This window comes from Pimephales promelas, chromosome 5 (genome assembly GCF_988280905.1).
Source record: "Pimephales promelas chromosome 5, fPimPro1.hap1.1, whole genome shotgun sequence".
NCBI classification, from domain to species: Eukaryota; Metazoa; Chordata; class Actinopteri; order Cypriniformes; family Leuciscidae; genus Pimephales; species Pimephales promelas.
The window spans coordinates 1233499-1245975 of NC_142773.1; the positions used below are offsets into that span (position 1 = coordinate 1233499).

A 12477-nucleotide genomic window follows, 5' to 3' on the forward strand; every position below is an offset into this window, starting at 1 on the left:
CTTGGCAAATTACAGACCCATTTCAAATCTTCCATTTATGTCCAAAATACTTGAAAAAGTAGTGTCCGCTCAATTGTGCTCTTTTTTGCAAGAAAATGATATCTATGAAAAATTCCAGTCAGGATTCAGACCGCATCATAGTACAGAAACTGCGCTAGTTAAAATTACAAATGATTTACTTTTAGCTTCTGACCAAGGCTGTATCTCAATACTAGTCCTACTTGATCTTAGCGCTGCGTTCGACACTATAGATCATATAATACTCTTGGATCGACTACAAAACTTCACCGGTGTCCAGGGACAGGCATTAAGCTGGTTTAGATCGTACTTATCGGACCGTTCTCATTTTGTCTGTTTAAATGGGAAAAAATCAAAGATAACGTCAGTAGACTATGGAGTACCGCAAGGATCAGTTTTAGGCCCTCTGCTATTCTCAATATATATGCTGCCACTTGGTAATATTATAAGAAAACATGGAATTAATTTCCACTGTTACGCTGACGACACTCAATTATATATTTCATCACGACCAGATGAAAACACTAACTCATCTAAAATGACAGAGTGTCTCAAAGATATAAAATGCTGGATGACGCGTAATTTCCTGCTATTAAATTCAGATAAAACGGAGGTATTACTTATTGGTCCAAAAAACTACTCACAAAACCTCTCACAATACAACTTTAATATAGACGGATGTCCTGTTACTTTATCCACAACAGTAAAAGACCTGGGTGTTATACTAGACCGCAACTTGTCGTTCGAAAATCATATTTCATATGTTACAAGAACAGCCTTTTTCCACCTTAGAAACATTGCTAAGCTACGTAACATGCTATCTATTTCTGATGCAGAAAAATTAGTTCACGCATTCATGACCTCGAGACTAGATTACTGTAATGCTTTATTAGCTGGTTGTCCTGCATCCTCAATAAACAAGCTACAGTTAGTACAAAATGCAGCTGCTAGAGTTCTTACTAGGTCAAGAAAATATGATCATATAACACCGATTTTATCATCTCTACACTGGTTACCTATTAAGTTCCGCATCAACTACAAAATACTACTACTGACCTATAAAGCCCTAAATGGTTTAGCACCTATGTACTTAACGGACCTTCTTTCGCCCTACAATCCACCGCGTTCCTTAAGATCACTAAATTCAAGGCTTCTGGTCATTCCTAGGATATCGAAGTCCAGTAAAGGAGGGAGGGCGTTCTCGCATTTAGCTCCAAAACTCTGGAATGGCCTTCCCGATACGGTCCGAGCCTCTGACTCGCTGACACAGTTCAAAACTAGATTAAAGACGCATCTCTTTAGTCAAGCATTCACATAATGCTTACCTTCTAGTCCTCTGTTATGCCATACGGAACCGTTTGCCACTGAAACTGCTTAACGCACCAGTGGGGCTCGACAGCCTTTTAGACAAACGGGTCGGCGCGTATGGTTGGGTTGCGGAGAGTTCGGGTTACGGAGAGTTTGTGAGTTATAACGGAAATTATTATGAACATCAGCTATGCTAATTATTTCCCATCTGCCTTTCTGCTGTTATCTCGGGACGCTTGTCCCGAGAAAAATGGCGTTCGTCAGGTCCAGTTTTGTGTCCAGCCTCTCACGGGGATTTCGGATGCCCCAACGCCTGTGATGAGACGACTCAACGCCTGTGATGAGACGACTCAACGCCTGCGATATGTTATGGCGCCGTTTGATTCATAAACAATATTTATATTTAATATTTATATTTAAACAATATGAATGTAAGCCAGAGGAGAACTGGCCCCCGACTGAGCCTGGGTTCTCCCAAGGTTTTTTCTCCATCCAATCTGATGGAGTTTTGGTTCCTTGCCACTGTCGCCTTGCTTTTGGCTTGCTTTGAGCTTGCTCAGTTGGGGTTATTTATTTAGTGTTTAGCAATGTTGTTGATCTGTGTTGTGCTACTTACATGTTATCACTGTGAAGCTGCTTTGATACAATCTGTATTGTGAAAAGCGCTATATAAATAAATGTGACTTGACTTGACTTGACTTAAATTGAATTAATTGGTGCCTGCTGTTTATAGAGCAGGAATGAATATTAGACAGACAGGTGTTCCACATGGATTCAGATAATTCCACACCTAATTCTTCCTTCCAAGCATCCCTAGTTTTCAAAGTGTTCGCCGTTATGCAGTCATCAAATAGACATACAATTCTCGAAATAAGATGCTTGGAGAAAGGAGGGCTCTTACAAATATCATAGATTTCATGCTCTAGTGGTAGATTTTGAAAATCCTCAATTTTCGATTGGATGTAATGCCTAACCTGTAAGTACCGAAAGAAATGGGAATTAGGAAGATTATATTTTCCTTTCAGTTGGTTGAATGATGCAAATTTAACATCAATATACAAATTATTGACTGCAACCACCCAGGTGAAAAAGACGTTGTATTAAATGTATTAAAAATATATTTGAAATACAAATAGTGTGTTTATAATACATTTGTATTTACAACATGCTTATTTAAAGTGTACTAAAAATTTATTTTATTGCATTTTAGTATATTTCTAAAAAGTATACTAGAAGTACATTGGTAATAAATATATATTTAATTACACTTTTAAGAAATATACTATAGAAAAGCATACTTTGAATGTATTTATAAAAAGTATATTAGTAATATATTGATAATAAATGTATGCTTTATTATATTTTTAATAAATATGCTAATGATAATTATACTTTAAATGTATTTCTAAAAAGTATATTAGAACTACATTGGTAATAAATATATGTTTAAATACACTTTTAAGAAATACACTATAGAAAAGCATACTTTTAATGTATTTCTAAAAAAGTATATTATTAGTACATTGGTAATAAATGTATGCTTAATTATATTTTTAATAAATATGCTAATGACAATCATGCTTTAAATATGTTTCTAAAAAGTGTACTAGAAGTACATTGGTATTTAATTACATTTTTAAGAAATATGCTAAATACAAACATATTTTAATTGTATTTAAAAATGTTTTACTAGAAACGCAATGCTAATAAATATACACTTAATTACACTTTTAGAAATATGCTAAAAACAAACATAGTTTTAGTGAAATTTTAGTGTATTTACAGAAAGCATACTTGTTGCTAAATTAAAGTAATTTTTGTGTTTACTTTGTGTGTATAGCAATTTGTAACCTTATAACTTATTTAACCTTGTATAGGACTAGAGCAATATATTTTTAATATTTATGTTATACTGTAGCATGTGCTTCAGCCCTGCTTTAAAAAAATATTGTGAAAAACAAATGAGACATATATATATAAAGTTTAAAAATTACAAGTAATGCACTTCTATACTTCTGCATTAATTAATCAAATAGTCTTTTCCACAAAACTGAATACCAGTACTTGCACACATCAACATAAAAGATCAGGTGTACATACTAGAAAAACAAAATTAATTTGTTAAAGCTTGACTCTTACATTTGTTTAGCCAAAATGAATAAAAAACCTGTTTATAAAGCATGTTATGTTTATATTAACAGAGTTGTTTCTTTTTTTGTGGCCGTTAGTTAGTTAGTATTTCCAGCTGCATTCATTTGGACCAATCAGAGCCAATCTTTTCAAAACAAGCTTGCCGGCAATTGTCCAATCACACACTGCTATTTGAACTTACATGTTGGGCGGGGCGCGGACAACGGATACTGACTGTCTGTGGTATTCCATTATAGCTTCGGATATTTCAACAGAAATCATGTATTTTCCAGATTTTGCTTTGTTATTTCACTGACTCTGACCTAGTGAATGTGGATAGCACCGATCTAATATTGAGAGAACACACGATCAGATTACCAGGTCGTCAGAACAATTTAGCAGTGAAGAGGACAACGCAGATGCGCCGCCACGACATGGACAGAGCAAGATACTGCCTGAAAATATCTTACTTCTTGGTGGTAAGTTTATTTGTTTAAGTGATTAGTATAATTGGCTTTATTCTCACTTTGGGTTTAGAAAATATTTTCAGAAGTTGATGTCGATGTTCTGTGGATTACTGGCGTTTCTGTTGATTTGACACTAAAGCGAGTTATCGTCTATCCATTGACGTCTATCAACTTAATGTTATAGATCTAGACAGTGACATAAAACAACTATAAAAACATTGCACACTGTGTTTGCAGAAAAAAGGTTATTTAGGTGATTACACAACAGGCTTGATTGTCCCTAAGTAACGTCTTGTGTTTTAAATATTATAATATATTTTAAGCTCTAATAAAACTTACACATTTGTGATATTTAATTCATAGTAAAATCTAATTAATTATTAGTAGGCTGTCAGTTTTCATGTCAATTCGATAAATAAATTAAGTTGTAATCACCAACTATAAGCTTTCACAAAACCAATTATGAAATATCTTGCACTGAGAAATTAAAACGATGTTAAATAATGAAATGAGAGATTTTATATTTAATATTTAGCCTAGCCAAGGAATTTGCACATTGCAAAGACATTTTTTTATTAAACCTGTGTTTTATTAAACTCACAGGTTTAATAAAAAAATAGTAGTTGATCCTCTTGATTTGTAACTTTTTGTTGGTGAAAAACAACAAAAACAGTCAATATAGTGTGTCATGTAGCAGCTAGTTAAGTGACCTATTATATATTAACACGTATTTGAAAAATTGCGTCCCCCGCATGAATATGTATTTTGCCTGATTATGCATTGAATTATGCAATCGCATAATCGTGTTTTTCTCGAGGGACTGATTTATATGATTTTATGTGTGGTATTCAGCTTTTTTACATTTAATCAAGTCGTTATCAGCTGTCACCAACTTGTAACTTTCAATAGAATGTTCTGTCTTTATTAATAATGAATAATTACTTTAATAATAGCGTGGAAGTTACAGTAATGGTTCGTTAAATCATTTAAACAAAATACAAATTATATATGAAGAACACAAACTAGTGTTTTTTCTGCCCTAACTTTGTATAACATGCAACTTTATTTTTTTCTTGTAGAGCTTCCAGGGATATTATCATCTCTCAAAGAGGCCCTGGAGTCCATGAAACGAGGTTCATTCAGCTCAAGCCCAAGATCATCTGAGCTGTGTCTTCCTGAAACCTCAGAAATGGTTAGAAAATTCTTTATGATAAAGAAAAATCCTATTTGTTATAATAATTATATCTGACTTTTTGTGCATTAATACTTCAGTAAGTGTTCTGAATTAAGTAACAAAGTGACAGCTTTTTATTAGAATTATAAATGAACAAGTTTATACTAATGCTTGTTTTTTTTATTCTTTCCAGATTTCCCTCGGTGGTTCTGATGTCCCCAAAAGAGTCAGACTGAACAAGTCACGAACTTCTCTTTTTACTCACGACTTGGCCACTTTACTTTTTGCTATTGTATTTCACTTTGTTTGACTTAAAGGATTAGTTCACTTAAAAAAAAAAAAAAACTTTTGCTGATAACTTACCCACCCCCATGCCAAGATATCCATGTCATTCTTTCTTCAGTTGAAAAGAAATTAAGGTTTTTGATGAAAACATTTCAGGATTTTCTCCATATGGACTTCATTGGGAACCAAACGGTTCAAGGTCCAAAAGACAGTTTCTGTGCAAACTGTTCAAAGGGCTTTAAACGATTCCAGACGATGAATAAGGGTCTTATCAAGCGAAACGATCGGTCATTTAAAAAAAAAAAAAAACAACGTTTAAGTTTTATAAGCTCAAATGGTCGCCTTGCTCTGTTCTGTTATGCATGTTCATAACTCTCCTATTCAAACTCGTTCATCAAAATTACCAAATCTTTTTCTGAGTCATTAGGTTCATTCAACGAACGAAATGAATGAATTGACTTGAAAAAAGATTTGTCAGGGCTGCCAACTCTCAAGCATTCAGCACGAGACTCTCGCAATTGAGCAATTCTCATGCTTTCACGACAAATTGACTGTTAGCCATTGGACCTTGAACCGTTTTGTTCCCAGTGAAGTCCATTATATGGAGAAAAATCCTGGAATGTTTTCATCAAAAACCTTAATTCCTTTTCGACTGAAGAAAGAAAGACATGGACATCTTGAAAGACATGGGGGTGAGTAAATTATCAGCAAAAGTTTTTTTTTAAAAGTGAACTACTCCTTTCAGTTAGTTTATTTATTTATTTATTTATTTATTTATTTTTTGTTCTGTTTAATACCTCTGCAAATCAATGCATTTTATGTTAATGTATTTTGTTTAGTTTTCATAATGCTTTACTGATGTAGTGCATTAAAGTTTATCTTTCAAAGAGTGTTTGTGTGTTTTGTAGAAATATTTTTTTACTGGGTTTTGTTGAATTAAAATGTTTAACTGTATTTTTAATACATTAAAATATATTATTTTTATATTAAATGGTTTTTGGAAAAAATATATTTTTAATATGTTAATAGTGGGTCCTATAGTGTTCTACAAATACATTATTAATAAGCTGAAATTATATTTAAAATATACTTAGAACGCATTAATGTGAAGCTAAAATATACTAATGCTGTATTTCTAAAGTCGATTTAAAGTGTATTAAAATACACTTTAAATAAGTGCTATTATATTACATTAAATGTACTTAAAATGGTTCCATTTTAGCACAATTTAATATAATAAAATATATTACTATTACCTTAAAATTGAACTTAAATACATATTAAAATACACTTAATATACTTGAAGTTGTTTCAATTTAGCACATTTAATACATATTTAATACGGTGCACTTAAAATACATTAAGTATATCAAAATAAGTACAATTTAAATACATTTCCTTTTCACCTGGGATAGTCCGAATATAAACACTTATTATAGGTGTACCACAGTGATTCAGGATAAGACAAAGCACGATTTGGACAGCTGATACATGTACCCGCTCATTATATAAACCTTTGAACATTTTTAACACAAAAAGCTAGTAAGCACTAAAACTTTAAAACAAGACAACTTAGCCAGTCGCCCTCCTGTGGTGAATTGTGTGAATTACACTGCTGCACCTTATTTCTACAGCTGTGACTGCAGTCAGAGGAAAACTTTGAGTTACAATATTTTGTAACATTTTATAAATTGTTGGTTGCCATGTGACGCAGTAAAACATCTGGCAATTACCTTTCAAATTTTCTATAAATATATTTTACATCCACGATCAGGAGCGGTTCTAGGGTGAGTGGATATCTGGGGCTTAACCCAGAGAAATCCATGTATGTGTCACGATACAAGAAATAAACTTTATATAAAATAGTTTTTTTTTTTTAACAAGGTGAATATCTCTTGCGAATTAAAATTAAAAATCACAATGCCACGCACCCTCTTCTTTCCTTGCTGACTCATCTCAGACATGGTTAGCAAGCTCAGCTCTATTATTGTTTTAATAAATAGCATTTACTTAACAACATGATTTTTGTGAGAATAGATAAAAAGAGGTGACTAAAGAATCTCTATAATAACAACAAAAAAATCTTGACCCATTCTTCATGCACACATTACATTTTAAAGACTAACTAGAAAAAAAAGTTTGATGACAAACTTTAAGTTGGCTTGAGAAAGCCGGACCAGAGCGTTTGAAGTTTTGAAGTTTGAATGAAGTTTTAAAGATAGATTAGAAAGAAAGAAAGAAAGATGGATAGATTAGTTAGAAAGAAATATAGATAGATAGATAGATAGATAGATAGATAGATAGATAGATAGATAGATAGATAGATAGATAGATGTTTTCGGCAAGAATCTAACATGATTAGCATGTAGCTAGCTTGATGCTAATTTGATTAGCATGTAGTTAAGATGATTAGCATGTTGTTAGCATGATTAGCATGTAGCTAGCATCATAATAGCATGATTAGCATGTTGCTAGCATCATGCTAACGTGTTTTTATCAAGAAGCTAGCATGACTAGCATGTAGCTAGCATCATGCTAACCTGATTAGCATGTTGCTAGCATCATGCTAGCATGTTTTAGCAAGAAGCTAGAATGATTAGCATGTAGCTAGCATCATGCTAGCATGATTAGCATGTTGCTAGCATCATGTTAGCATGTTTTTAGCAAGAAGCTAGCATGATTAGCATGTAGCTAGCATCATGCTACCATGATTAGCATGTAGCTAGCATCATAATAACATTATTAGCATGTTGTTAGCATCATGCTAACATGTTTTTAGCAAGAAGCTAACATCATTAGCATGTAGCTAGCATCAAGCTAGCATGATAAGCATGTTTTTAGCAAGAAGCTAGCATGACTAGCATGTAGCTAACATCATAATAGCATGATTAGCATGTGGCTAGCATCATGCTAGCATGTTTTTAGCAAGAAGCTAGCATGATTAGCATGTAGCTAACATCATAATAGCATGATTAGCATGTTGCTAGCATTATGCTAGCATGTTTTTAGCAAGAAGCTAACATGATTAGCATGTAGCTAGCATCAAGCTAACATGATTAGCATGTTTTTAGCAAGAAGCTAGCATGACTAGCATGTAGCTAACATCATAATAGCATGATTAGCATGTTGCTAGCATCATGCTAACATGTTTTTAGGAAGAAGCTAGCATGATTAGCATGTAGCTAGCATCATGCTAGCATGATTAGCATGTTGCTAGCAAGAAGCTAGCATGATTAACATGTAGCTAGCATCATGCTAGCATGATTAGCATGTAGCTAGCATCATAATAACATGATTAGCATGTTGCTAGCATCATGCTAGCATGTTTTTAGCAAGAAGCTAGCAGGATTAGCATGTAGCTAGCATCATGTTAGCATGATTAGCATGTAGCTAGCATCATAATAACATGATTAGCATGTTGCTAGCATCATGCTAGCATGTTTTTAGCAAGAAGCTAGCATGATTAGCATGTAGCTAGCATCATGCTAGCATGATTAGCATGTAGCTAGCATCATGCTAGCATGTTTTTAGCAAGAAGCTAGCATGATTAGCATGTAGCTAGCATCATGCTAGCATGATTAGCATGTAGCTAGCATCATGCTAGCATGTTTTTAACAAGAAGCTAACATGATTAGCAGAAAGCTAGCATGATTAGCATGTTATTAGCATCAAGAAAGAAAGAAAGAACGAAAGAGAAAGAAAGAATTTTTAGAAAGAAAGATGCATAGATTAGTTAGAAAGAAAGATGGATAGATTTGTTAGAAAGAAAGCTGGATAGATTAGTTAGAAAGAAACATGGATAGATTTGTTAGAAAGAAAGAAAGAAAGAAAGAAAGAAAGAAAGAAAGAAAGAAAGAAAGAAAGAGAAAGAAAGTATTGTTAGAAAGAAAGATGGATAGATTACTTGGGTAGAAATAAAGAACGATAGATTTGTTAGAAAGAAAGATGGATAGATTAGTTAGAAAGAAAGATGTATAGATTTGTTAGAAAGAAAGATGGATAGAATTGTTAGAAAGAAAGATGGATAGATTAGTTAGGTAGAAAGAAAGAACGATAGATTTGTTAGAAAGAAAGAACGATAGATTATTTAGAAAGAAAGATGGATAGATTAGTTAGAAAGAAAGATGGATAGATTAGTAAGAAAGAAAGATGGATAGATTAGTTAGAAAGAAAGATGGATAGATTAGTTAGAAAAAAAGATGGATAGATTTGCTAGAAAGAAAGATGGATAGATTTGTTAGAAAGAAAGATGGATAGATTTGTTAGAAAGAAAGATGGATAGATTAGTTAGGTAGAAAGAAAGATGGATAGATTAGGTAGAAAGAAAGATGGATAGATTTGTTAGAAAGAAAGATGGATAGATTAGTTAGAAAGAAAAATGGATAGATTAGTTAGGTAGAAAGAAAGATGGATAGATTATGTAGAAAGAAAGATGGATAGATTTGTTAGAAAGAAAGATGGATAGATTAGTTAGAAAGAAAAATGGATAGATTTGTTAGAAAGAAAGATGGATAGATTAGGTAGAAAGAAAGATGGATAGATTTGTTAGAAAGAAAGATGGATAGATTAGTTAGAAAGAAAAATGGATAGATTAGTTAGGTAGAAAGAAAGATGGATAGATTAGGTAGAAAGAAAGATGGATAGATTTGTTAGAAAGAAAGATGGATAGATTAGTTAGAAAGAAAAATGGATAGATTAGTTAGGTAGAAAGAAAGATGGATAGATTAGGTAGAAAGAAAGATGGATAGATTTGTTAGAAAGAAAGATGGATAGATTAGGTAGAAAGAAAGATGGATAGATTAGGTAGAAAGAAAGATGGATAGATTAGGTAGAAAGAAAGATGGATAGATTAGGTAGAAAGAAAGATGGATAGATTTGTTAGAAAGAAAGATGGATAGATTAGTTAGAAAGAAAGATGGATAGATTTGTTAGAAAGAAAGATGGATAGATTTGTTAGAAAGAAAGATGGATAGATTTGTTAGAAAGAAAGATGGATAGATTTGTTAGAAAGAAAGATGGATAGATTAGTTAGGTAGAAAGAAAGATGGATAGATTAGGTAGAAAGAAAGATGGATAGATTTGTTAGAAAGAAAGATAGATAGATTAGTTAGGTAGAAAGAAAGATGGATAGATTAGGTAGAAAGAAAGATGGATAGATTTGTTAGAAAGAAAGATGGATAGATTAGGTAGAAAGAAAGATGGATAGATTAGGTAGAAAGAAAGATGGATAGATTAGGTAGAAAGAAAGATGGATAGATTTGTTAGAAAGAAAGATGGATAGATAGATAGATAGATAGATAGATAGATAGATAGATAGATAGATAGATAGATAGATAGATAGATAGTTCATTAGTACATATAGAATGGTAGTTTAATTGAGTCTAGGGCTTCAGGGAATTTAGATTTGAGTTTTTGTTGTACGCTATTGGGCCACCGTAGTCTTGGCTCAATTTGACCATGCTGCAATGAAAGTCAATGGGATTTTTATGATTTTTAATATTAATTTTTAAGAAATCTGAAAGTCGAATCAGTCTAAAAAGATATAGCACACTAAGTCAGAACAGTCTGAAGGTCTGACCCGAGTTTGGAGTTTGTAGAGTCAAAGCTCTAGGAGGAGTTAGAGTCAGAAAATTTTGAGTAAGAAGAATAATAATAACTAGAAAAAAAAGTTTGATGACACAAACTTTAAGTTGGCTTGAGAAAGCCGGACCAGAGCGTTTGAAGTTTTGAAGTTTGAATGAAGTTTTAAAGATGGATTAGAAAGAAAGAAAGAAAGAAAGATGGATAGATTAGTTAGAAAGAAATATAGATAGATAGATAGATAGATAGATAGATAGATAGATAGATAGATAGATAGATAGATGTTTTTGGCAAGAAGCTAACATGATTAGCATGTAGCTAGCTGATTATGATTAGCATGTAGATATGCATGATTAGCATGTTGTTAGCGTGATTAGCATGTAGCTAGCATCATAATAGCATGATTAGCATGTTGCTAGCATCATGCTAACATGTTTTTATCAAGAAGCTAGCATGACTAGCATGTAGCTAGCATCATGCTAACATGATTAGCATGTTGCTAGCATCATGCTAGCATGATTAGCATGTTGCTAGCATCATGTTAGCATGTTTTTAGCAAGAAGCTAGCATGATTAGCATGTAGCTAGCATCATGATAACATGATTAGCATGTTGTTAGCATCATGCTAGCATGTTTTTAGCAAGAAGCTAACATGATTAGCATGTAGCTAGCATCAAGCTAACATGATTAGCATGTTTTTAGCAAGAAGCTAGCATGATTAGCATGTAGCTAGCATCATGATAACATGATTAGCATGTTGCTAGCATCATGCTAGCATGTTTTTAGCAAGAAGCTAACATGATTAGCATGTAGCTAGCATCATGCTAGCATGATTAGCATGTTGCTAGCATCATGCTAACATGTTTTTAGCAAGAAGCTAGCATAATTAGCATGTTGTTAGCATCATGCTAGCATGTTTTTAGCAAGAAGCTAACATGATTAGCATGTAGCTAGCATCAAGCTAACATGATTAGCATGTTTTTAGCAAGAAGCTAGCATGATTAGCATGTAGCTAGCATCATGATAACATGATTAGCATGTTGCTAGCATCATGCTAGCATGTTTTTAGCAAGAAGCTAACATGATTAGCATGTAGCTAGCATCATGCTAGCATGATTAGCATGTTGCTAGCATCATGCTAACATGTTTTTAGCAAGAAGCTAGCATAATTAGCATGTAGCTAGCATCATAATAACATGATTAGCATGTTGCTAGCATTATGCTAGCATGTTTTTAACAAGAAGCTAGCATGATTAACATGTAGCTAGCATCATGCTAGCATGATTAGCATGTAGCTAGCATCATGCTAGCATGTTTATAACAAAAAGCTAACATGATTAGCATAAAGCTAGCATGAATACCATGTTATTAGCATCAAGAAAGAAAGAAAGAAAGAAAGAAAAAAATTTGTTTGAAAGAAAGAAAGAAAGAAAGAAAGAAGGAAAGAAAGAAAAAGAAAGAATTGTTAGAAACTAGAAAAAAAAGTTTGATGACACAAACTTTAAGTTGGCTTGA

General features: G+C 32.8%; 1 long non-coding RNA gene across 1 annotated transcript; it reads left to right on the forward strand.

Moving 5' to 3' along the window:
* Nucleotides 1-3918: 3918 nt before the first annotated feature.
* LOC148978800 (uncharacterized) lies at nucleotides 3919-6049 on the forward strand. Its single transcript, XR_016168435.1, has 3 exons — nucleotides 3919-3935; nucleotides 5003-5115; nucleotides 5291-6049. It is a non-coding gene; the product is annotated as an uncharacterized LOC148978800 (long non-coding RNA).
* Nucleotides 6050-12477: the final 6428 nt, after the last annotated feature.